The sequence below is a fragment of the Canis aureus genome, chromosome 24, assembly GCF_053574225.1.
Source record: "Canis aureus isolate CA01 chromosome 24, VMU_Caureus_v.1.0, whole genome shotgun sequence".
Taxonomy (NCBI): domain Eukaryota; kingdom Metazoa; phylum Chordata; class Mammalia; order Carnivora; family Canidae; genus Canis; species Canis aureus.
The window spans coordinates 1,559,890-1,584,524 of NC_135634.1; the positions used below are offsets into that span (position 1 = coordinate 1,559,890).

A 24,635-nucleotide genomic window follows, 5' to 3' on the forward strand; every position below is an offset into this window, starting at 1 on the left:
CCCATAGAATGAATTTTTTTTTTTTCTCCCATAGAATGAATTTAAGTAGCAGGACAGTGCAAACTCATTGTTCCTAGAATGTACTGCTCAGTTCTGGTAGTTATTTTACCTGCAAACATGATGGGCTTCTAGTTTGTATGCAGCGTAGTTGTCATTGGGTAAGCATTTTTTGGTGAAAGTGTCCCTTTCTCCCCGACTTTTAGTTGAGAGGTTGTGATAGCCAAGACTTTGGGTTCTGGAATATACGTATGTATTTGTGTATACATAAATGTAGTTTTATCAAACCTGGCAACCTTAACAAATGGTGGTGAAATATTTTGGCTGTCTTAACAGTATTATATGACAGCTTAAACAAGCAGGACTTTATCTTGAAGTGAATGCATTTAATTGGTTATCTTGGCCCAGCAGGGGGTTTGTTGGTAAAAAATTTAATTTTCTTTCTGGATGTTTATATTATTTTTCCTTCTAGATGTTTGCAAGGTATTGTCTTTATAGCTTATGTGGAAAACATGCCTTTTCTTTTTAAAGTGGATTGTAGTACAGAGCTTTGTTAATAAAAAAAATTAAAATAAAAATGGTAAAGCAGAATGACTTAGTTATTTTTATATTTTCCTGTAAAAACAGCCTCAGTTAAGTGAGCCACAATGAGCCATGATGTATTTCCTCCATCAGGATGGAAAATAAGCCATTTATTATTTCAGGTCTGACTCAGAGTGAACCTGCTGACACTGGGATGTTTTAAAATCATAATCATAAGGAACAAGTTAGGGCAGAAACTTGGACGCTGTGCCTAGGATTACCTGCTTATTACGATGTTTTACAACTTGGATGCTTTAGGTTTTCTGGCACAGTGTCCTAAACCTCATACACTAAACACCCCCTTGTTGTACAATTATGCTTGCTGGTTTTAGATGGTGCCAAATAGACAGATGCCTCATCATAATTACCTTTTTAAATTTCACTGTTTTACACACATGCACACACACATACACACATTGTTACCTTCTCTTCCTTCCCGCAGTGTGCTCATCTCCCTCTCCATTCAGGATGTCCTTAGTTAATAAGGAGTGGAAAATGAGAGATGTGGCACAATACAAGTGATGGCAAAGAAAGCCAGTTATGGTATGGGAATAGGTGTACTTCTTTATCAATATATTAAAATAACAGGATCTTCTGGTGAGTCATCGTAATTCTGAGGTAACTCCTCATCACAAGTAAATATTTTGAATTTTTGATAACAACTCTAATGTGAAGGTAACTAAATTTCCATTGGTGCCAAAGTCACAAGTCCTGCCAATAATATGTTGTATTGCAAGTTATGCTAAATTTCAGTGAGAGGTTAGTTTAAAAAAAAAAGTGCATGTCACTTGTTGCCTCCCAGTTTAGGAAATCTCTTGAGTTCTGCTCCATGTTAAGAAATTTGGCTTTGAAAAACAAACAAACAAACAAACAAATAAATAGATTAATTAATTAATTTTACAAAAAGGAAATTTGGCTTTGAGGGATTTCTTTTCCTCCCTGAAGAATATCTTTAGGTATCAGTTTGAATATACATAAGTAAATACAGTCTTCCTAGAAGACAGTGCCATTTTCCTGGTCTTGATTCAAAACTGAGGAGGAATGTTTGTTTTTCTGGCCAAATTCTAAGGAAGTATCTATAGTCCAAAATGGACAAATGAATGGCCTTAAAAAGATATCCACCGGGATCCCTGGGTGGCGCAACGGTTTGGTGCCTGCCTTTGGCCCAGGGCGCGATCCTGGAGACCCGGGATCGAATCCCACATCGGGCTCCCGGTGCATGGAGCCTGCTTCTCCCTCTGCCTGTGTCTCTGCCTCTCTCTCTCTCTCTCTGTGACTATCATAAATAAATAAAAATTAAAAAAAAAAAAAAGATATCCACCAACTCGTTTGACATTAAAACAAAAGAAAAAAAGATGCTTTCAAATACGTATTTTTGTTTGTTTTGTGTTTTTGGTGCTGTTAGATATATGGACACTCAAGTACAGGGACTTGTGTAATTCTATACACACTCCAGGCATATAATACTCTTGTACTGATATATGAACTTGGAAATTACATAGTTTCAAAGGAAAACATGTCCTTCTCATTTTGTAGACAGAAGAATAAAGAAAGGAGACATGCTAACCTTGTCATGACAACCAGAAGGGGAAATCAGCTGTGGGTTTCTAGTTTGGTGTATTCCATCTTGCGAATGACTATTGCATTAGGTGTTCTGTAGGTCTGAACGTAATTTTATTTCAAGTCTACTCAGCCTCAAAAGTTACAAATGATAATTAAGCTGTAGTAGTTTTAACATCAAACTACATGCTGGAATAAGAGATGGTTAAATTGAAGGACGTTTACATGGGCCTTATTTTTTGATGTTATCTTGATTTGGAGGCCCTTTAAAAATATCAGAAACCAGTGTATTTTAACATTAATTGTAGTTGAAGCTTTTAAAGCAGCCTTTTAAAAATCTTTAGTACCTGTGTTGAAAGATGTGTATACTCCCTCCCCGTCATATGAGCTGAGAATTATTTTTAATAAATTAGCTGTGATTGTGACAAATCTTACTGCTTTGAAGGGGAAAGAAGGCATTTTGTGAGGTGATACTGACCGGATACATTTTTCTCCAACTCTAACAATACCTACCTTAAGAATCAGTGAAACACTTGGAGATGACACTGTAATTTGGAGATTTGTTCTTTTTTGAAGGTAATTCAAATAAAAGCCGGCCCTGAGGAATTAGTAAAATGGAATAAAAAAGAGGAAAGTGGGACGCCTGGGTGGCTCAGCGGTTGAGCGTCTGTCTGCCTTTGGCTCAGGGTGTGATCCTGGAGGTCCGGGATCACGTCTCACTTTGGGCTCCCTGCATGGAGCCTGCTTCTCCTTCTGCCTGTGTCTCTGCCCCCCCCCCCCCATATGAATGAATAAAGTAAATAAAATCTTTTTTTAAAAAAGGAGAAAAGTAATTGCTACTTTAACAGCAAGCTGATATTCTTAGGGGATATAGCAGTGACAGGTAATGACAAGTATGCATTTTTTACTTGAAGGATAAGACAGTATATCAGTTATCTTTTGCTGCATAACAGACAACCCAAAAATCTCAGTGGCGTGCACCTACCAAGTATTATTTCTCATTCATGTGTATGAAGTTGCCCCGGGCGGCTCATTCTGTTTCTCACTTTGAGGCCCAACCTGGAAGGTCAGTAACTCTGGGATACTTTCTTCGCATAATGATGTCAGATGCTCAGGTTCACTAGCATCCCATTGACCAAAATAAATCCCACGGCCAAGCCTGAAATGAAGGAGTAGGGAAGTGCATTTCGTCCAGCAAGAGGCCATAGAAATAGCCACATGGGAACAATTGGGACCAACAATTCTATTTACCACAAATGCTAAAAATGTTAGCAGCTGAAGGAAGCATTTGGTTATGAGATTATATAGTGCTACCTTGTCTTTGGCTTTTGTCATTTCCTGTGCTCCAAGAAACACCAGTTCAGGTTTACATGTGACTGTGGACTAACTTAACACAATACAGAGGCCATGTTACTATCAGGTAAGGGGTGAGCTGAGATTTAGGAGATTTGGATTCTAAATCTGGTTCAGCTGTTTACCTTTTGGAGGACCCTAGGCAGTTCACCTAATTTGTCTCTGCGTTAGGCCACTTGTTATGTAAAATGAAGATGTTGGGCTATTCTTTCTCTGCAGTTCCTTCTGCCATGAGGATTTAGATTTCATTCCCTGTCTGTACTTGCAGGTTGCATTTATTGGCACCTCCAGTCCACCTTTATGTTGCCGTATCTTGGAAAGGTGTAAAGTTTTAGGAAACGTTCAAGAGCAACAGATAGGATTTTATGACTAAAGGAGGTTAAGTAGCAGACAGGAATAAAAGCATTGAATATATGGGGACTGATAATTTGTGTGTATTGTACTAAGTTGTATGGAATCGTGCCTGCTGAATGCTGTATTGGGGGCAGCAGGAGCTAAGCTTCTTGAGAGTGGAGACCATACTTTGTCATTCATTCATAGTGCCTGACATATAGTAGAGCACATTTGGAGCAAATGAAGGTTGTGTGAAGCCCCAAGTGGAAAACCTTATGGAAGTATATCTTAAAAGTGTTTCCCAGAAGACTGTGGGTTTTCTGGTGCTCCTATTTGGTGACTAGATGGATAGTTGTTTGCCTCTGGGGATTTGGAATGTTACAGTAGTCCAAGGATTCCAACATTGATGGAGACATTGCATGTTCTTTGATTCCTTGCAGCTTCTGCAGCATTTTGTTAAGTACTCAGGATGCAGGAGAGGGAAGCTTGTCGCTATGTCCCCCATTTTTCCAGATGTTGCAGAGTTGCAGTACCATGTGTCTCTTTCTGTAACAGAGGCCCGGATGAGGCACAAGGGAAAGATATAGCGAGCAGTGATCTCTGGCAGGAGAAAAAATATCAATTTCTTTTGCTTCAGTCCCTAGAAACACATGAGCCCAGAGAAAGAGGCTTTTGGGTAAAGAGTTTCTGCTTCTCCTGGGGGCCTGAGTCATTCTGAGGATGGAGTCCTCAGGTCAGAGAGAGAGAACCAAGTCGGAGAGGCAGTGCCATTGGCATGGAGAGAGGCAGAATGTGTATCAGTATGGGGTTTAAATACTGCCACCATGGCCCATTTCAAGCTACGAAAGGGATGCCATGAGATCACTTTCATGGCAACAGTGATCTCTGGTCAGGAGAGACAGGAGACCTCACTCAGAAGAACCTTGAGGGGTTTATGGAGAGCCTGTAGGAAATGTGAAGTGGCATAGCCTATGTACAAAGTCAGACTGTTAAGAGGCAGAGTGAGACAAGGCTGGAGAGAGGCAGGTAGGGTCAGATCTGAGAACCTTGCACGAAGTTGATCTTTACCCGATGGTACCTGTACCTTGTCTTTATCTTTCCAGCCTGGAAAAAGAACGCTACCGAGGGGTTTTAAGCAGGATCAGATTTTAGAAAGTGGGGAACAGGAATGGCAGTAAAGAAGTTGGGTGGTGGAGCTGCAGGATCCTCAGATGACAGTATGGCTTGGGAGAATGGAGCAACAGGGGGATACCTGGGATGCAGTCCAGCATGAACATCCACTTCCATAGTCCTGCCCTAGAATACATGATGTGCAGCCCTTTTTCATAAGAAATACATGATGTGCAGGCCTTTTTCATAAGGTGACAGAAACTAGTGTATTACTTCTGAAATACTGCTAGCCCTTGAAATAGTCTGTTTTAGGTTAGACAGCTTCAGGTAACAGGATGGGTGTGGTATTAGCTAATTGTTGAAGGATGTTAAAACCTCACTTTGGTAAATTGTCAACTTTGTATGTTTGAAACCACCTTGATCACTAGAGTAATGGTTGTTATTTTTGATCTTCAGTTTTTACAATTGCTTTATATTACTATCAGACATTTGGAAAACTTGTTTTTGTAGTATTTTGGTGAAGTAGACAGTGCCTTTCAGTAAATTCCACTGTATTATTATTATTATTTTTTAAAAGATTTTATTTATTTGTTCATGAGAAATACAGAGAGAAAGGCAGAGACAGAGGCAAGAGGGAGAAGCAGGCTCCATACAGGGAACCTGATTCGGGACTTGATCCCAGGACCCCAGGATCATGCCTGGAGCCCACCACGGCAGACACTCAACTACTGAGCCACCCAGGCACCCCATTCCACTGTATTATGTCCGAATATCTTTTCTTTTTTTTTTTTTTTAATTTTTATTTATTTATGATAGTTACAGAGAGAGAGAGAGGCGCAGAGACACAGGCAGAGGGAGAAGCAGGCTCCATGCGCCGGGAGCCCGATGTGGGATTCGATCCCGGGTCTCCAGGATCGCGCCCTGGGCCAAAGGCAGGCGCCAAACCGCTGCGCCACCCAGGGATCCCTCGAATATCTTTTCTGTTGTTCCAGACTTGTTGATATTTTTATTATTATTGATATTTTTATTACACTCATGCACATCTTCTAGATTATTAGGTTCATACTTAATGAGCTCTAAACACTGGCCAGCTGATATGAAGAGGCATCTTTTAGTGGTTAGTGTTGGCAGTATTAGTGATCTTATTTGTGGTATTCTTCCACACGCTAGTTGGTTGTATTTGCTAGCCCTGCATCTTCACTGATCACCACTGGTGGTGTTCCTTCCCTTTGTGCAGTTGATGACAGAGCCTCTTCTGTGAGAGGATATGGCTGCAGCTACTGATTTGCAAGTACTGTCTCCATGTGACTGGAGAGAACTGTAAAAGGGAATGCATTAGGCTTTAGGGACTGGAAAGGTAACGTGTGGAAGCACTGGGAAAAATACTGCTCTCTCTCTTAAATGGGTGCTGAAGTGAAGGTGAATTTCAACAGGCATTTGGTCTGGGAAGGAGGAAAATCAGGGTGATGAGGCAGCTTCCCCCAGAGGGAAGCTGGTGGTAGAGGGTGAGGGTGGTACGGGAATTGAGAAGTGCATTGTAGTTGGAATTGGCTTACGAGAAATGAGGCTGGAAAAGTGAGGGCCATCTACCCATCATTTGTATTTTGAGAGTAGAGCATTATTGGGCAGGGAGTTTTTCATAGGTGTATTGCTGACAATAATACTGTTAAAGTTTTAAGCACCAACTGTGACACTCTAGACTTCTTAGAATTGTAATGGAGCATCTGCAAACAGATTGGAATTATCCTCAAGATATCCTGGAAATCACCCACTTATTACTTACTTTATAAGAATAAAATGATATGATTTAAGCAATGGATTTTAAATTTTATTTTTCTGTTTAGTTATTTACTTGTGTAGACCTGTACTGACTCTTAGTATTGACTTTTTTGTACAGCGTGTGGTTTTGCAGACTAAAGGACTGATAACAGTTAATCAAAAGTGCATGTGTGTGTGCGTGCGCACGCGTGCTTGTATATTAAATCATTTTGGAAAATTTAAGTTAACAATTTTGTCAATATGAAAGCATGCTTAAAAGAATTTCAACATAACTGAGCATAATTAGTATTCCTAGGAATGCCCATTCTTTTGCTGTAACAAACTTCAAAGTTTTAAAAAGTTAAAAAGTTAAATCATATTTCTTTTGAATAAACAATGAAGAACAGCACTATCCAGTATTATTTGTTTGGTTTTTAGTAAATCATGAAATATGTACCAGTTTTTAAATTCTGGAAACAAACAATTCAGGTTTCTATGGCATTTAACAAATGTGATTATTCATAGCAAAATTTGCATTCCTGAAGCAATAAGAGGAAAGAATTTCTGTCAAAGAGGATCCAGTTGGATTTTAGGAGGACTTAAACGTATAGCTAGTTAACTCTAATGTTAAATACACTTTTGGTTTCTGTCTGGGGAAGAAAATAACATTTTAACTCAGGGGTTTATGGCATATTCTTCCACGTAGAACTGTATTTAGGGATGACAGTAATATTTACAAATATGTGAACAAACACAGAACTGTCTGGTTTATTTTTTTTTTTTAATTTTTATTTATTTATGATAGTCAGAGAGAGAGAGGCAGAGACACAGGCAGAGACACAGGATAGAGGGAGATGCAGGCTCCACACACCGAGAGCCCGACGTCCTGGGCCAAAGGCAGGCGCCAAACCGCTGCGCCACCCAGGGATCCCCAGAACTGTCTGGTTTAGAGCCATGTTGCCTCTTACGACATTTTGAAAGAAAGCTTCCCACAGGAAAGGGCTTGTGATTATTAAGTAACATCACCTTTCAGCCATCTGCAGCATAGGTTATGTGTCTCCCCTTTCCTTGATGCTGGTGGCTTGGTGGTGTTGTCTGACACCAGGCTGAAAGCATCTGAATCCATTCTAATGTAAGTATGTAGAACACGTAGGAAGATGAACATATGAAGAGAACCACATAGAGAAAATACGTATTCCAAAACTTAGGAGAATTAAAGAAATTTACCTGACATCAAGGTAATTATGAGATCATTGGGGATTACATGTGGTCATATGTACACATTAACTAGCATGTATATGCATGCACATACATACATAATACCAGTATTCAGATTTTCCACAAGATGGACTTGTGGGAACAAGTAACATGCAACTCTTAGATACTTAAAGTGTTAATATAAGTGCTTCTTGGGTGGCAATTCTTTTTTTTTTTTTTTTAATCAAAGTGGAAACAATTCAGGTTAATTTTGTCACATTCAACCTAAATCAAACATTAAAAAAAAAAAAATCTTTAGCCCTGCATGGCACAAAAGTGTTTGGGGTATGTGTTGGTGGTAACACAAGCAACAGCTCTCCTAAGTAGGCCTTCACTTTCCCAACACACACATTAACCTGTGCTCTCATTCCCTCCGTAAAACCACTTACTGGCTGAATGTGGTAAGTGACTGCTTGAACTACCCTCTAGTGCACTATGTTAGTTGTCTTTCTCTTGGAACTTGGTTGTGCTTGTTTTCCCAATTAAAGTTAGTTGTTAATCCATTAAATATGAATGAAATCATTGTTTTTAGAAATATTTAAATCAAAGATTTTGGGAAGACTTAAGTTACTGATAAATTAGGTGTGATCAGACCCTATAAAAGATGAGGGGGAAAGCATGAAGAATTCTGTAGTTGGATTACTATGCCGTGGGCAGATTCCCTCTCTACTTTAAACAAATAAAAATGTAAATATTGGTGACAGTGCATTGTAGATCGGTAAGAGAGACTAGAAATCCAGCCAGAGGACCTTACCTCAAAGGAAAGGTTTTTTTTTTTTTACTTTATGTCAAGCACATTTACATGCATATTTTTCCTGTGTATCGTTTAAAAGTGTTTTTTTGTACTAGCCTCTTTCTCTTTTTTTTTTTTTGTTGTTGTTTGTTTGTTTTTGTTTTGTTTTTAAATTAATTGACCAACTAGGGTTTTGATCTGGTTTGGATTGGCAAACATGTAAGAACATCAACTACTGGCATGCTTGGGTGGCTCAGTTGATTGAACATCTGACTCTTGATTTTGGTTTTAGCTCAGGTCATGATCTTAGGGTTATGAGATTGAGCCCCCTGGAGACCACTCAGTGGGGAGTCTACTCTAGGTTCTCCCCTTACTCTGCCCTCTCACCTCTCTCTATCTCAAATAAATAAATAAATCTTAAAAGAACATCAAAGTACCAAAACATCATAAATAAATACATAAATAAAAACATCATAAATAAATCTTAAAAGAACATCAAAGTACCACATCTAACCTACTTTATTTGTGATATCAGGGCTTGTTTCTCCTTATCACCGTGTGTGTGTGTGTGTGTGTGTGTGTGTGTGTGTGTTTTAAGATCTTATTTATTTATTCATGAGAGAGACATAAAAGCAGAGACATAGGCAGAGGTAGAAGCCCAATGCGGGACTCGATCTCAGATCCCAGGATCACACCCTGAGCTGAAGGCAGATGTTCAAGCACTGAGCCACGCAGGTGCCCCCTCCCTTATCACCTTGTATTGAAACGTTGGATATATCTTTTAAGTGTGTGCTGAGGGAAATAAAATGCAAATAGAAGGCATAGACATAGTAAGCTGAAAGAGACTTGAAAGAGTATTGCCAGTGCTTCAATAAAAATGACCAAAGACATGACCCTAAAGGTGGTGTTACTGTTGAATGACTAAAACAGTGAATGGAGGAGTTGAGTGTGTTTTGTGTGTTGTGTTCACATTCATCCCTTACTCATCCCATACAAAATTGCCTCTAGATTGGGACTTTGAACTAAGTGCCAATTTTATGGTAGTGTGAGTAACTTGCAGAAAAACTGTGCTTATCAAGCCAATAAGCTTAGTCGTGTGGTTTTGTTTGTTTTCTGTATTGCGTTTGTGACCGTCTTTACATGTGTCAGCTAAAAAGGATGTGTTGTTAATCTCTGGCACAAGTCCTGGAAAAGCCTTAAAATCGTCAGTTAGGGGCCAAAGATGGTCTGTTAGGGGCTTTGTAAATCATGCCTGCTAGATAGAATGCATTGCATCGGGATGAAATTAAAATAAATCCTTTTTAAAAAGTTTTCAAATGATTTATTTATTTATTTTAAAGTAAGCTCCAGGCCCAGTGTAGAGCTTGAACTCACAACCCCAAGGTCAAGTCTTAAGTTCTATTAACTGAAGCAGCCATATGCCCCTCTAAATGATTTTGTCTAGAAAAACATGGGCATTAAAAAAACCTGTAGTGCCAATTGAAGATAAAATAGTCTTTTATATTGCTTCTGTGAATTTCATGCTCTTTTACATTAAACATGTACATTGATTTTGTATCTTCCCATGTTCTTATTGAACCGCAAGGGATCTGCATTACTGAATTTTAAGTTTTGAACTTAAAAAATTTTTTTCTTTTGAACTTAAAATTTTTTTCTTGCCCTTAAAAATGAGACTGGGGAGAAAAAGAAGTTTTTTAAAAAAATTATTAAAGATTTTATTTATTCATTCATGAAAGACACATAGAAAGAGAGGCAGAGACATAGGCAGAGGGAGAAGTCTCGGCTCCATGCAGGGAGCCTTGATCCCAGGACTCCCAAGAACTGCCCTGAGCCAAAGGGAGACGCTCAACCGCTGAGCCACCAGGCATCCCAAAGAAGTTTTTTTTCATATTTTCTTTGAGAGCTTCTTAAAAATCTTATATACCTATTTCTTTTAAAAATTTCTCAGTTGTACAACAGGCCTAAATTTTTGCAGATGACTAGTTTAAATGCTAGAGAATAGATCCACTGTCCTTTGGTTTTGCTTTCCACGTCCTTCACTCAGATTCACCTTCAGAGAGTTAAGGAGAGGAAGGTATAGGTTTGTTATTAAACCTGTAGCTGGTTGGTTATTAAATCTGTAGCTAGTTTAAAAAAAAAGTTAAATTTAATTTGTTCCTATGATGATGGAACTGAAAATAAATGAAAAAGAAAACCAAAGTGCTTGTCTTTTGTGAAAGTTTACATGAATTTTTCTTTTTTTTTTAAGTATTTTTAAAAATTTTTATTTATTTATGATAGTCACACACACAGAGAGAGGCAGAGACATAGGCAGAGGGAGAAGCAGGCTCCATGCACCGGGAGCCCGATGTGGGATTCGATCCCGGGTCTCCAGGATCGCGCCCTGGGCCAAAGGCAGGCGCTAAACCGCTGCGCCACCCAGGGATCCCCTACATGAATTTTTCTGTTTATGATTTCAACCAATACTTCTTGGGTCTAAAACTATATATAGTAATTAATTATATATACTTCAATATTTAATATATTTTATATTTACAATATTAATATAACCAATGCTTCTTGAGTCTGAAAGTTTTACATATATATAACATATGTGTATTATAATTTATAAATAATACAATGTATTTAACCTATATTTATAATATTAACACAATATAATTATATAATAATTAATATGTAATATAATAAAGAAGTTTTATATTATGTAAATAATTTCATTAACAACATATATACTCCCTAGAGTTCGAATTACCGTTTTGTTTTGTTTTTTAAAGATTTCATTTTTAAGTAATCTCTGCACCCCATGTAAGGCTTGAATTCATAACTCTGAGATCAGGAGTTACATGTTTACATGCTCTACTCACTGACCGAACTTACAAATCTTAAATGTTTGTTTTGTTTTGTTTTGTTTTAAGATTTTATTTATTCATGAGAGACACAGAGAGAGAGAGAGAGGCAGAGACACAGGCAGAGGGAGAAACAGGCTCCATGCAAGGAGCCCGACATGGGACTCGATCCTGGGTCCCCAGGATCACACCCTGGGCTGCAGGCGGCACTAAACCGCTGCGCCACCGGGGCTGCCCAAGGTTTGTTTTGTTTTGTTTTGTTTGTTTGTATTACACAACAGGTCTGAACTTAGGATCTTTGGTGATATATCCATTTCAAAGTATTTATGAAGTCAAGATTTTTTAAAGATTTTATTATTTATTTGAGAGCATAAGAGGAGTGTGGGCAGGGGCAAAGGGAGAAGCGGAGCAGGGATCCATCCCTGGATCATGACCTGGGTTGAAGGCAGATGCTTAACCATCTGAGCCACTCAGGTACCCTTCAAGTCAATATGTTAATGATAAAACTGCTTGTACAAAGATATCCTTATCTTTTTCAAAAGAACAGCATAGCAAGAGTAGCATTTTGTAATATCTTGTAAAACATATGCCAAAAAGTGCCAATCTGATCCAAAAAAAACCGTTGTAACCACTTAGATTTTTAAGAAGAATTCTGAAATGGGATTACACTGCAGTATCTGTGTTTAATGTGTTGGGCAGTTCAGAAGATTCATTTGTTCAGATTTGCTTGGAGACTTAATGAGAACAAATTTGACTTTAAATTTTTATTTATAATTTTAAAAATGTGATTATTAAAGAAAATTTGAAAAGTGGGAGAGTCTGCTGTAGTTTCTTTAATGAAACATCTGAATGTTTTAGCGATGCTTCCGTTTTCTGTGCATTACTTTTTAAAAATCACTACTTAATGCCATGTATAAAACTTGCCAACTTGTTTTTGATTAATAGAGTAAGCTCATTCAGGGAATAATGTAAAATATCATTGGCAGCATAACTGAAAGTGGCTCCAGCAGATAAAAATTAGCTTCAAGTCAAAAGCTATAAATTCCTCTTTTCAAATTATCTATTGTCATCACTTAGAGAAAAGAAGCATGCCTCATCCATAGGAATTCTTAATATCTTGGAAGGGCTGGGCTATCTATCTATTTATCTATTTATTTATTTTTAAAAGATTTTATTTATGGGAGACACAGAATGAGGCAGAGCGAGAAGCAGGCTCCACTCAGGGACTCGATCCCGGGTCTCCAGGATCACGTGCTGGGCCAAGGCGGTACCAAATCGCTGAGCCACCCAGGCTGCCCACTCAAGGCTGGGCTTTAACAAACCAATTTATCATTCGCCATTTGGTAAAAGTTATAGTCTGGTGATGGGAGGCGGTGGGGAAGAGATGAATGCAGAGTGGGCAAACAGAGGGGGATTGAGTTAAAATCCATGCCTCTGGGATAATTTATACACTGACTGGGCATGGCTCAGGCTTTTTCTTTCTTTCTTTCTTTCTTTCTTTCTTTCTTTCTTTCTTTCTTTCTTTCTTTCTTTCTTTCTCTTTCTTTTCTTTTCTTTTCTTTTCTTTCTTTTCTTTCTTTTCTTTCTTTTTTCTTTTCTTTCTTTTCTTTCTCTTTCTTTTCTAAGGCTCATGTTTTTAGACATCATTTCTGTGCAGGCATTGATCTTGGATTTTCTGTCTTTTCAGCTTTTATCTGTAGTGGAGTTCTTGAGGAAGGATCACTGTTGATTGGTTGTTAATCATCTGGTATTTGTTACGATTAGGAAATCTAAAATATTGGATCTGTTAGATCTGATTTGGTCAGAAATTTGAATGTGCAGTTTTGTGGATTGCCTTTTAATCATCGTTTGGTGATACGCAAATTGAGCTAGAGTCTTGAATATGAAAAGTACCTTAGTAAATTAGACCGTTTGGAAGCCTTATTAACTCTTTTGGAGTACTAGGTTGCTATTTAGTCTACCCAAACAATAATTTACTAAGTTTAGCATACCCAGACAGTAATTTGCAAAGTGATACCTTGAAGATGCTAGAAAGAGTTAATGAAGCTTCTGAAGTACCTTGTGTTTTCTTGGAGAACCTGTTTCAGCATTTAACAGTGGTTGTACTTGAGAAAAGGGTCTTTAAATCGAATGCCTGTTACAGGGATTTTTGCAAAATTTGTGCTCCGATCTTTTGTTTTTTTATCACACTTGTACCCTCTCCCTGGCCCTTTTTTAAAGACTCCTTTTTCTTACTCTGAGTAGGGGTTCCCCACAGTTCAGTCCTGTACCTCAGGCTGTTTTGTGTTGGTTTCTCTTCTCACTGGGTTCAGCCAGGTAAGAACAAACATGATTTCTGGAGACCCATTTAGTTCTTGCTGTCTTGTTCACCTCCCATACCCCCCATATCTACCTCTCCACATCTTTCTCCTGAGCTTTAGTCTAATTTTCAACCAGCTGGTGATCAAATGGTGCTCAACTCACCTTCTTCCCTAAAACAGGTTTCCAAAATACAATGTTGCATTCTATTTTGAATAGCACTCTTCATGTGGAAAACAACTCCTCCCATCAACTCCAGCCTCTTCTGTCAAGTGTCAGGACCAGACTCCCTTGGGGTTTTGCCTCTGTCCTTCCCTGTGGTCCACACCACCTCCTACCTGAACCTTTCCACTGGGCTTGCTGCCTCCAGTCTCATTCTTCCTCACTCTACCTTGGACAGGCTTCCACAACAGGTTCCTTGACATACACTATAATTACATCATTTATCCCAAACACTTGCAGACACTCTATACTGACATTCCAGGCCCTTCACCATCTGAAAGGCCCATCTTTCCAGCTTCATTTCCTATAGACTCCTCTGCCAGCCCACCTTCCATGCTGTGAGACCCTCTCCTCCCTCCTCTAGTTGTTTTACTCATTCTCCACCTCCCCCAGCAGAGCGTGCCCTCTTCCTGTCCACACTGATCCATCGGGAGCTATTCAGTGGAAGAAGTCACGCTCGAAATGGTACATTCTGCATAATCCCATTTGTATGAATTTCAGTAAACAAGCAAAACTAGTGTACGTGGGGACACTTTGGGTGGCTCAGTGGTTGAGTTTCTGCCTTTAGCTCAGGTCGTGATCCCAGAGTCCTGGGATCAAGTCCCACATTGGGCTGCCTGCAAGGATCCTGCTTCTCCCTCTACCTGTGTCTCTGCCTCTGTGTCTCTCATGAATAAATAAATAAATAAAATCTTTAGAAAAAATCTTAAAAACTAGCATATGTGGTAGAAGTTGGTATAGTGGTTACCCGTGGGGAAGGAGCTGCTGACTGGGTGGGAATAAGAAAACCTCCTACTGGGGTTCTGGAAATGATTCAAAGGGTGGTGGTTGTATGGGGGAAAACATACAAAAATTCATATAGCCTTACACAGCAGACATCCACCCTTGGCTTGATAAAAATTAAACTTCAGTAAAACATAGACTAAAACAGTGCCCACTTTCTAAGGCTAGATAGGCTTAAATTCGATAATGTGTTTAAAATGCCAAGCACACGGTGAAAAATCCTCATGCTGCAAGTTGGACAGTTGTCTTCTTCTGAATTGTGGAGCAGATTTTCCCCAACAAGACTAATTTTGCAAATACTTTGACCTTGGAGACTTTTTTTTTTGGTATTTTTCATTTGAATCTTTTATTGCCATGTTTATTGCTAGTTGGTATCATTGATTGAATGTCGATACCTACTTTTATTTTTTAGTGTACACTTGATAGTAAAAATAGTGGCAAATGTGTGTTGTGGAAAGCTTGTAATAATTTTTAATGCCTCTCCCCGCATTGTACATATCAAAGAAGAATTTTGAGTTTATTTTAAAAGTATTTTACACACGCTTAATTAACTTTGGACTTATTTCCCTGAGTATTCTCGTTACTAGGGAAGCATCCATAAATGAGATTTAGAGGAAGGCATATTACCTTTCAGTCTAGGGAAGGCTTCCTTAGTGAGCTGTTAAAATGGACTTAAATGATTTTTAAATAATAAATGCCTGGCAAGATTGTGGTTAGCAAACTTTAAAGTGTGTATGAATAACCTGGGGATCTTTTACAAATGTAAGTTCTGAGTCCCTAGGTCTGGGGTGAAGCCTGAGCTCCTGCATTTGTAATGGGCTTTCAAGTGCCGCTGTGGGTCCCTGAACCACACTTTGAGTAGCACAGAATTAATGACATTATGGAGGGCAAAGCAAGAACAACTTAACTCGTAAAAACCACTCCACCAATTTTGGTGGGTATCAACTGTGAGCCATATTTGTATGAATGTTCCTGAAAGAATCCATTCAAGAAAGCACTTGGTCTTTTCTTTTAAATGTTTAGTGTTATGTGATTTATTTTTTCATGCCAGTGGGTCAGACTAGTTTATTTCATTAATTTGTTTTTGTTCCCTCTTGAAAGTAATATTGTATCAATCAGAATGGTCATGAATTCAGTCAGAATTTTTTTTTCTTTTAAAGATTTTATTTATTTTTTCATGTGCAACACAGAGAGAGACAGAGAGAGGCAGAGACACAGGCAGAGGGAGAAGCAGGCTCCATGCAGGGAGCCCGACGTGGGACTCGATCCCTGGTCTCCAGGATCACACCCCGGGCCGCAGGCAGCGCTAAACCGCAGCGCCACCAGGGCTGCCTTCAGTCAGAATTTTTAAGGGAAGAACTTAAAAAATAACTCAGAATCATTTGTGACTGCCCCTCCTTAAAAAATAAAGTAAAATATAAAACCAGAAAAACTAAACTAAATACCACTGGCAAGACACAGTCCTTCCCCATTTGTCACCATATTCTGTGAACAATACTTGACAAAATAACCACCACTGTGCGGTGGTTATTTAAAGAGCCAAATTGACTACTTCATGTTCTCCTACTTACTGCGGGTAGATTTCCATTCCCCTTCTCTGAACTGGGACCTCTGTTGTTCCTCTTGCTTGTCATATTCTTGACTCAAGAGAAGATGATTTTATACCCTGTCAGACTTTAACATCTGTCAGACTATGATTTGAAACTGAGGCAAATCCAAGTTACAAATTGGAAATGAGATCCAACCCTTTGATGTTGAGAAAGCAGTGCTGTCAGAAGACTTGTCCCCGGAGCAGTGCCCGCCAGCCCTCTGTTAGCCGCTTGCTGTTAAAGGCTAACAGGAAGAACAGCCACAGCTCTGCCTGCTGGCTCCTGGGCACATTCCTTTCTGTTTGGGACTGAAGTACCAGCCGCACACATTATTAAATTATTTAATGAAGATTTTGTAGCACACCTCTAATATCTTTGAAAAGGCCCTTTCAGCACAAGGAGGGTGTGTGGGCAGAGGGGATGGGAGGAGGAGGAGGAGAGAGAGGAGCTTTCACACTGTTGAACAGGGTCCTCCGTGATCCTCAGGATACATGTCAGTGCTCCTAGGCTGGCTGTTTCTTTTCAGCTCTGAATTGGCAGAAGGGACTAATGCAAACTCAAGGTTCTTTCTAGGGCAGGACGCATTACCTAGGGGAAAACGCAGAGTTTTTGGCTTCAGCGTTGATGCAGTGTTGCCATTTACATTCTGACACAGGAGACCTTGTTTAAGCTATGGTGAAGGCCTCCAGAGGGTAGGCTCTGGTTTACAGACCCTGATAACTTAGAGGGGTGAGCTCACACTGACAGAAGTGGGCTCCAGTGGTCTCTGTCAGAATGGTACATAATTGAATTATGCAGATGGTTCCAATAATAATGATGATTCACCTCCCTACTACCTTCTTACTGAGGAGATCTCTGTCTTTGAGACTAAGAGAACATACAGAAAGACTGGGTGGCCATGAACTTGTCTCATCAAACTCTCTGAGATTTTATCTGTAATTTAAAAAGTATAGTGGTCCTAAATACTTTGCAGGATTGTTGTTGGGATTGATTGAGATAATATATATGGAAGACTATGGACCTTCAAGTAAGTATTAATCACATACACATTCATAAATAATGGCCTTCCAGGGTTTTGCTTTGCATAAATAGTACTTTCCACGTGATCAGTACTAAATTGGCAGAAATAAGGCAGTCCATTCCTGCATACACTGTGCTGGGGGAAGTATGGAGTACTTTGGGATGCTATGGTGTCTTTAGACAGAATGAAGGTGACAATGAGGGAAGACAGGGAAGGATTAGTGATGAGATGACATTGGGGACAGTGAAGAGAATGGTTATGCATACTGCAGACTTTCTTTTGGAATACCATAGTGCTTAGATGATTACCTAGAAATCAAGAATTATGTGATGTTTAAAAAGTGGGTATGTGGGATCCCTGGGTGGTGCAGTGGTTTGGCGCCTGCCTTTGGCCCAGGGCGCGATCCTAGAGACCCGGGATCGAATCCCACATCGGGCTCCCGGTGCATGGAGCCTGCTTCTCCCCCTGCCTGTGTCTCTGTGCCTCTCTCTCTGCGACTATCATAAATAAAAAAAAAAAAAAAAAAAAAAAAAAAAAAAAAAAGTGGGTATGACTTACATGTGTTGCTGGCTTGGAATGTAAACTGGCTGAGAACAGAGTCTACCAGTGATGTGTGTATTTAGCACCAGGCAAATTGGGATTGGTTGGCTCCATTGGAGAAGGGGGTCCTAACACTTAACAGTGATAATCCTGCCCTTGAACCTCACAGGGCCAGCAGCTAAGCTGCTAGGAACTCAAAGTACGTGATCTTACTGGAACCTTAGGTGACTGTTGTCCTCATTTTACAGTGGAGGAAACAAAGGTTAAGTAGTTTGCTTAAGATCATATAACTAAAAAAAAAAAAGATCATATAACTAGTAACTGGCAGGCATTTGAGTGAAGATCTCTAAAGAAAGCCACATTGCGGGGGGTGCCTGGATGGCTCAGTGTAGTGACTGTCTTTGACTTGGGTCGTGATCCTGGGGTCCTGGGATGGAGTCCTGCATTGGGCTCCATGTGGGGAGCCTGCTTCTCCCTCTACCTGTGTTTCTGCCTCTCTTTCTGTGTCTCTCCTGAATAAATAAAATCTTTTAAAAAAAAAAGAAAAAGAAAAGAAAGCCACATTGTTTCCTAAGTCTAGGGCTTAAAAATTTTATTCCTCAAACATGGAGTGCCCACAAAGATTTTGAGTGCCTACAAAGATTTTTGGTCTTCAGAAGGCTTACATTTTCACTGAGGCACGTGAGACCATGGACAGAAATGGTAATACTGCTACTAGTTTTGTGCCTGGATTAGAACAATCTAGTTCCATTGTCTTGGCCCCAGGCTTTCCGGTGGGCTGTCAGAATGAAAGCTTCAGGACTCCTGGAAAACAACACAGTGCCCATTTGAGAGCAAATGGGCGTTAATTTCCTTTTCATGTAAGGAAAGATGAGCTTTCATGCAAATGAACAATGGGTCCATTTGGCCACTCAAGAGGACTTAAATCAGATTCCATAACTATCAACCTTTACTGTCCCTTTGTTGTATGACAAAACACAGAGACTGTGTTATTCTCCCTGAGCCCAGAACAAATTCTGTTGTATTAAATAATCACAATGCTTTTATACTTAATTGGACTTAAACTTGTTCCCCCACCTCAAATTATGTTGATGTTTCTACAGTGCCTGTCAGTCACCAGGAGAAAGACTCAAATGTCACCATTTTGTGGCTAGCAGACCAAGTTGTGAAATAAACATACCTTGAAATGTGACTTTCATATCTCATGTTTTTTTTGGCCTTGCTACTGAAAGTATGGTCCATGGGTTGGGTTGATGGCATCAGCATCACTGGGGAGCTTGTTAGAATCTCAGGCTTGATCCCAGGCATACTGAATTGTAATCTGCATTTTGACAAGATCTTAGGTAATTCCTATGCATGTTCAGGTATGAGAAGCACTGGTTTTTATGGTACTTAATCCCCTCCAAGTTAATGGTTAAGGTTATTGAACAGAAGCTTTTTTATTCTCTATAAAGCTCATTTTAAGGATAAAATCTCATAGTTTAGAACCAGGCCCCCCCAAAAAAAGAAAAAAAAAAGAAAGAAAAGAAAAGAGAAAAGAAAAGAACCAGGCCCTAAAGAATAGAAATGTCATTTGGTTGTTTAGCATCAAGGGGTATCTTGCCATTTCTAGCGAAGTCTGACTTATTTATTAAGCCTTTTAATCCATGTCAGTTTTTCTATACTGTCTTTGTACTCTGTAATGCAAAGCCAGTAGGGTGTTTGGGGAGAGGAGTTAATCTTGGCCTCAAGTATACAAATCTCAACCACATTACAAACATAGTACCTCATGTGGATCCCACTGAAGATAGAAACCCATTAACCAGTTGTTATGATCCAGATGGCTCCTTCTGCAGTTGCACACCTATTTTCCTGCCTCCATCTTGTACTCTTCCTTAGAGGGGAATGTGAGGTACATAAAAAGGTGCTCTAACTCTTCATTTATTATCGATGCATCCTGACCTCAGCAGGTGACCTGGGCCTGACTCCTGTCATTTACTGGCTTTGTGACCATGGCCTCAGTTTTCTCACCTCCAAAATGAGAGTGTTAGATCCCTACACCCTGGAGAGGCTCACAAGTCCATTTTTACCTTCTCCAGCCAAGCTCTTCATGACCTGTTGCTACTTCTGCCTATGCTTCTGACATCACTTCTTTCTTCTCTTTTCTTCCTTCTCTACCCCTGCTGCCCTCCCTTCTGCTATAGGCTTCACATTCCCTCACAGACATCCTTAAATTCCAGAATAGTATAGAAGTGATCAATGTGTGGTTTTATGCACTATCAAGGAGGAGGGAGATTGCATGTTCAAGAACTCAAGAGTTGAACTTGGGATTTTATTTGAATTTATATTAAGTCACCACTTGATGATTGCATAGTTCTCTTGGAAGTGCTTCTGAGTGAAATAATTGACCTTTCCCCCTCCTATTTTTAGGGGAGGAGGGCTATGTTTTTCAAATTCAGAGAAAGTAGGAATTCTTGGATCATTTTAGTATTAACTGTGGATTGTTGTCAAGCCAGCTCTGTCTCTAAGGGAACCTCATTAGGTAGTGCTCCATAATGGTGACAGGGCAGCTTAAAATGTCTAAGTAAATGTAAATGATCTCAGAGCCAGTAGTTGAGTTTCACTTGAGGAGCAAAGAAGGATGTCAGAAAGATCTAAAAGCCTGAATTTTTGTTATATTGCGGTAGATTTTACTGGAAGCCAGAGGATTCTGTATATAACAAATTTGGAGAAAAAAATAGCAAATAACAAATAAAACAAACCCCTAATATTTCCCTTTTCTTCTTTTCTTTACTTGTGGTATAAATAGAACGAGCTCATAGGTTGGAATATTCAGTAGTTTGTATTACTTATTATCAGAGTTCAAATTTGAACTTGGAATATAGAGATGAAGGGGCACAAGAAAGAGGAAGAAAGAGAATCTTAAGCAAGCTCCATGCCCAGCACAGAGCCTGATGTGGGACTAGATCCAAAGACCCTGGGATCATGACCTGAGCCAAAATCAAAAGTTGGACGCTTAACCGATTGAGCCACCCAGGTGCCCCAAACTTAAAATATTTTAAAAGCTCACTATACAGTGGTAAAGCTTTTCTTTACAACATGTGTAATTATCCTGTTAAGCTTTTTAAACCTTACATAAGGAGAAAACAGTAACATCTTGGAATGATTGTAAACTGCCACTTAAGGCCCTGGAAGTGAACTGTTTCTAATTACTGTATTATATGTGTGATTTGAGATTCTATACTCCTCCTCCTTGAATCTTAGATTTTAAATAGTCTTAATCAAAATACTTGCTTCTATTTTTGAAGCATAGTTGATACTTTAGCAGTGTTCAGTTTTATATACATAATTATTGTGTAGGCTGTGAAATTATTGCTTATTAGATTGGTAATATTGTAAGCTATGTACCTTTTAATTATGTTTAATAACGTGAGACCCAGAAATGCCCCCTATATACTTCTTTAATATTTCATAGCAGGACAGTAGGGGTGCACCATCACTGTAAAGTCATAAAAAGGACTGGGAAAAAAAGGGACTGGAAAATGGGAATTGGGGTTATTGGAACTGGAAAACGAGAGAGAGTAACTGGTAGATTCTTTCTGGTGATGAAAACTCTGGTTGCCTGATTCCACTGAGCCCTGCACAAGGACACGTAAGGGTAAGACAGAGTGGTAGTCCTTTGCGAGCTCACATCCAAGGCACAGCTCACCTGATGTTCCTGTTCTAGTCCTTGAATTGGAGCTATGCAGAAAATGTTCCTGATATAGAAACCAGGCATCCGTCCATCAGCCTTTCTTCTGCCTTTCTAGCATTGCTGTTCAAAAAGCGAATGTTCTTTGTTCTGGATCTTTGAAATATGGCTTGGTCTGTTGCTTTTCAAAATTTGAGGTAACTCCCCGAAAGCTACTGTAGGCCTGATTCACTAAGCAAATTGCAGGCAGGAAGCAACTTTCTCTGTCTCCCAAGTTTTGATAAGTTTTTTTTTTTTTCTTTCCCATGGAGGACCAGGTACGCAGGTTCTCAAATTAATTTGTGTAGTGTTGAATCATCTGAAAGCTGTTGGAGGAGGAGGTGAGAGTAGCATGAGGTTTAAATGAGATGGGCAGTGCACATTATGGTGTCCCCAGGTTGGAAGAGTAAGTCACATGTAGTATTTATTGTTGGATGAGATGTCAGCCTGTGAGCATTTAGCAAGCCTAATGATTTATTTCATTTAATCTACTTGCAAAAATTTAACTTCTTTATTGACCTATAGCAACCAAGAATTGAGTCATCCTCGCTATAGTTTTTAAGTTATGTGTGTTCCCCAGGAGATGATATACAACCAGCAGCTCGTGGGGATGGTATGAAGAATGAGAGATCGAGTAATACCAGCCATACCACGGTGGTATGCAGTCTCATGGGTTTTTTATTTTGTTTTCGTGTTGTGAGCCTTGTGTGTGTGTGGTGGTTTTTTTTTTTTTTTAATTTGACCATTTATGTGCAGCCTTGTTTTTTGTTTTTAAACTATATGAACTTTTATGTGCAGTTTTAGAACCATGAAAATAAGCTGTGATGAATAAAAATCATAATAGAGGCTGCCACTTTCGGAGGAAGGGGAATTGGCAGAATGCTGGATCAACTGGGAAAGAACACAAGGAAATTCTCAGGGGTGATAGAAGTGTACTCTTCTTGATTAGGCTAGTGGTTCCACAGGGTATGCAATTGCCAGATTCAACTGTCTCTTAAGATCTGTGCATTTAATTTACTATAAATTGTACCTTCTCCCAAATAAGAAACACTTCACGAATTTATGTGTCATCCTTGCACAAGGGCTATGCTAATCTTCTCTGTATCATTCCAATATTGGTACATGTGCTGCTGAAGCAAGCATGGGAGCCTCTCCTGTTACCTGAAATTTTAAATTTTTTCCCCCAAAGAAGACTTAAATAATAAAATGATTGGAAATATGATGTAGCCACACTTCAGAATATCTGTAATGACTTTGACTTACAGTAAAATATGCATTGGAACCTCTTATCAAAAGTAGTATTTCAAAAAGTCATTGAATGAAAAGGCCTTCATTATTAGATGTTTCACTCTGAGATACACCAGGGCAGGGTTCAATGTTTCTGTAGAAAAGTCCAGTTTCTTTTGGAGCTCTCAAAGAGATAAAAAGTAACACATCTAGGATGAAAAGTGCTTTAAATTTAGTATCAGATATGAATTCCCACATCAGTGACCATGTCAAGAATATGCAGAGACTTTTCTTACCTCATCTCCTTATTACCCATGGAGTCACTGTGTACTAAATATCTAATACGTAGGCCTGGGGAGCTGGAGACCCACCAGTAAACAACAGTAAAATTTGTACCCATGTGGAGTTCACAGTACTAGCAGGAGAGCTAGATAATGATTAGATAAGTATAATGTGAAGTATGTTATGATGACGAGTGCTTTGGAAAAAATTAATAAAGTGAGGCATGTGGGTGGCTCAGTTGGTTAAGTGTCTGACTCTTGATTTCATCTCAGATCTTGATTTCAGAATTGTGAGTTCAAGCCCCAGGTGGGCATGGCCTACTAAAAAAAAGTTAAGCAATGAGAGTGGAATTGGGGGGGGGGAGGGGAACCCAGGATTTGAGGGTAGCTTTTTTGAGGTGCATTTATGCAGACACCTGAAATGGAGAGGTCTTCATTTGAATCTTTCAAATTTTGCACCATATACATACATTTTATTTTTTTATTTTTTTAAATTTTTTTTTTTTTAATTTTTATTTATTTATGATAGCCACAGAGAGAGAGAGAGAGGCAGAGACATAGGCAGAGGGAGAAGCAGGCTCCATGCACCGGAAGCCCGATGTGGGATTCGATCCCGGGTCTCCAGGATCGCGCCCTGGGCCAAAGGCAGGCGCCAAACCGCTGCGCCACCCAGGGATTATCCTGACAAATAAATACACATTAAAAAAATTCATTTATTAGAGAGCAAGAGAGCAGTGCAGAAGGGCGGGGAGGGGGAGAGAATCTTAAGCCGACTCCACATTGAGTGCAGTGCCTGATGCGGGGTTTGATCCCATGACCCTGAGATCGTGACCTAAACCGAAACCAAGAGTCAGTTGCTTAACTGACTGCACTACTCAGGTGCCTCATCACAAATAAAAGAACATACTGTATCTCTCTCGATTACCATATGTCATTCTGTTAGGATTCTGTGTCCTGATAAAGTCTTTGAGCCCAAAGTTGAGAAGAGTCACTGCTTTGTACTAATTTCAGTTGTTTAGAATTTTATATTGAAAGTTTCAGTGAAATGGAGTATTTTTGCTATCAGTTGCTGAAAAACAACATATTCTGAAACTTAGCAGTTTAAAATAACACAGAGTCATTATTTCAGTTTTTGTGGGGTCAGGAATCCAGGGTCTAACTAAGGTGAGTGCCTGGAGGGGAGGAGATGACACAGGGCTTGACTATCAGGAGGAGATCCTTTGGGCCTCATAGATGCTGTCCAATGTGGACAGTGGTGTCTCTTAGTAGTGACTCTGTATCTCTTCAGGTTGGCCTTGAGAGCTACATTTATTCTGCTCCCTAAGGAGGGAAATGAAACTATTTCCTGACTTTTTCATCCAGTTTTCCAATCAAATGTTGCATACTTCACAAGAAAATAAGGGTTGGCAAAAAGAATAGTGGTAAATTTACAAAGT

General features: G+C 39.4%; 1 protein-coding gene and 1 non-coding gene across 2 annotated transcripts in view; one reads left to right on the top strand and one right to left on the bottom strand.

The window, feature by feature from the left end:
• FOXO1 (forkhead box O1) overlaps positions 1-24,635 on the top strand; it is a 103,651-nt gene that overhangs the window by 45,241 nt on the left and 33,775 nt on the right. The gene's annotated exons all lie outside the window — the stretch shown is intronic.
• LOC144296655 (U6 spliceosomal RNA) lies at positions 22,728-22,830 on the bottom strand. Its single transcript, XR_013363670.1, has one exon. It is a non-coding gene; the product is annotated as a U6 spliceosomal RNA (small nuclear RNA).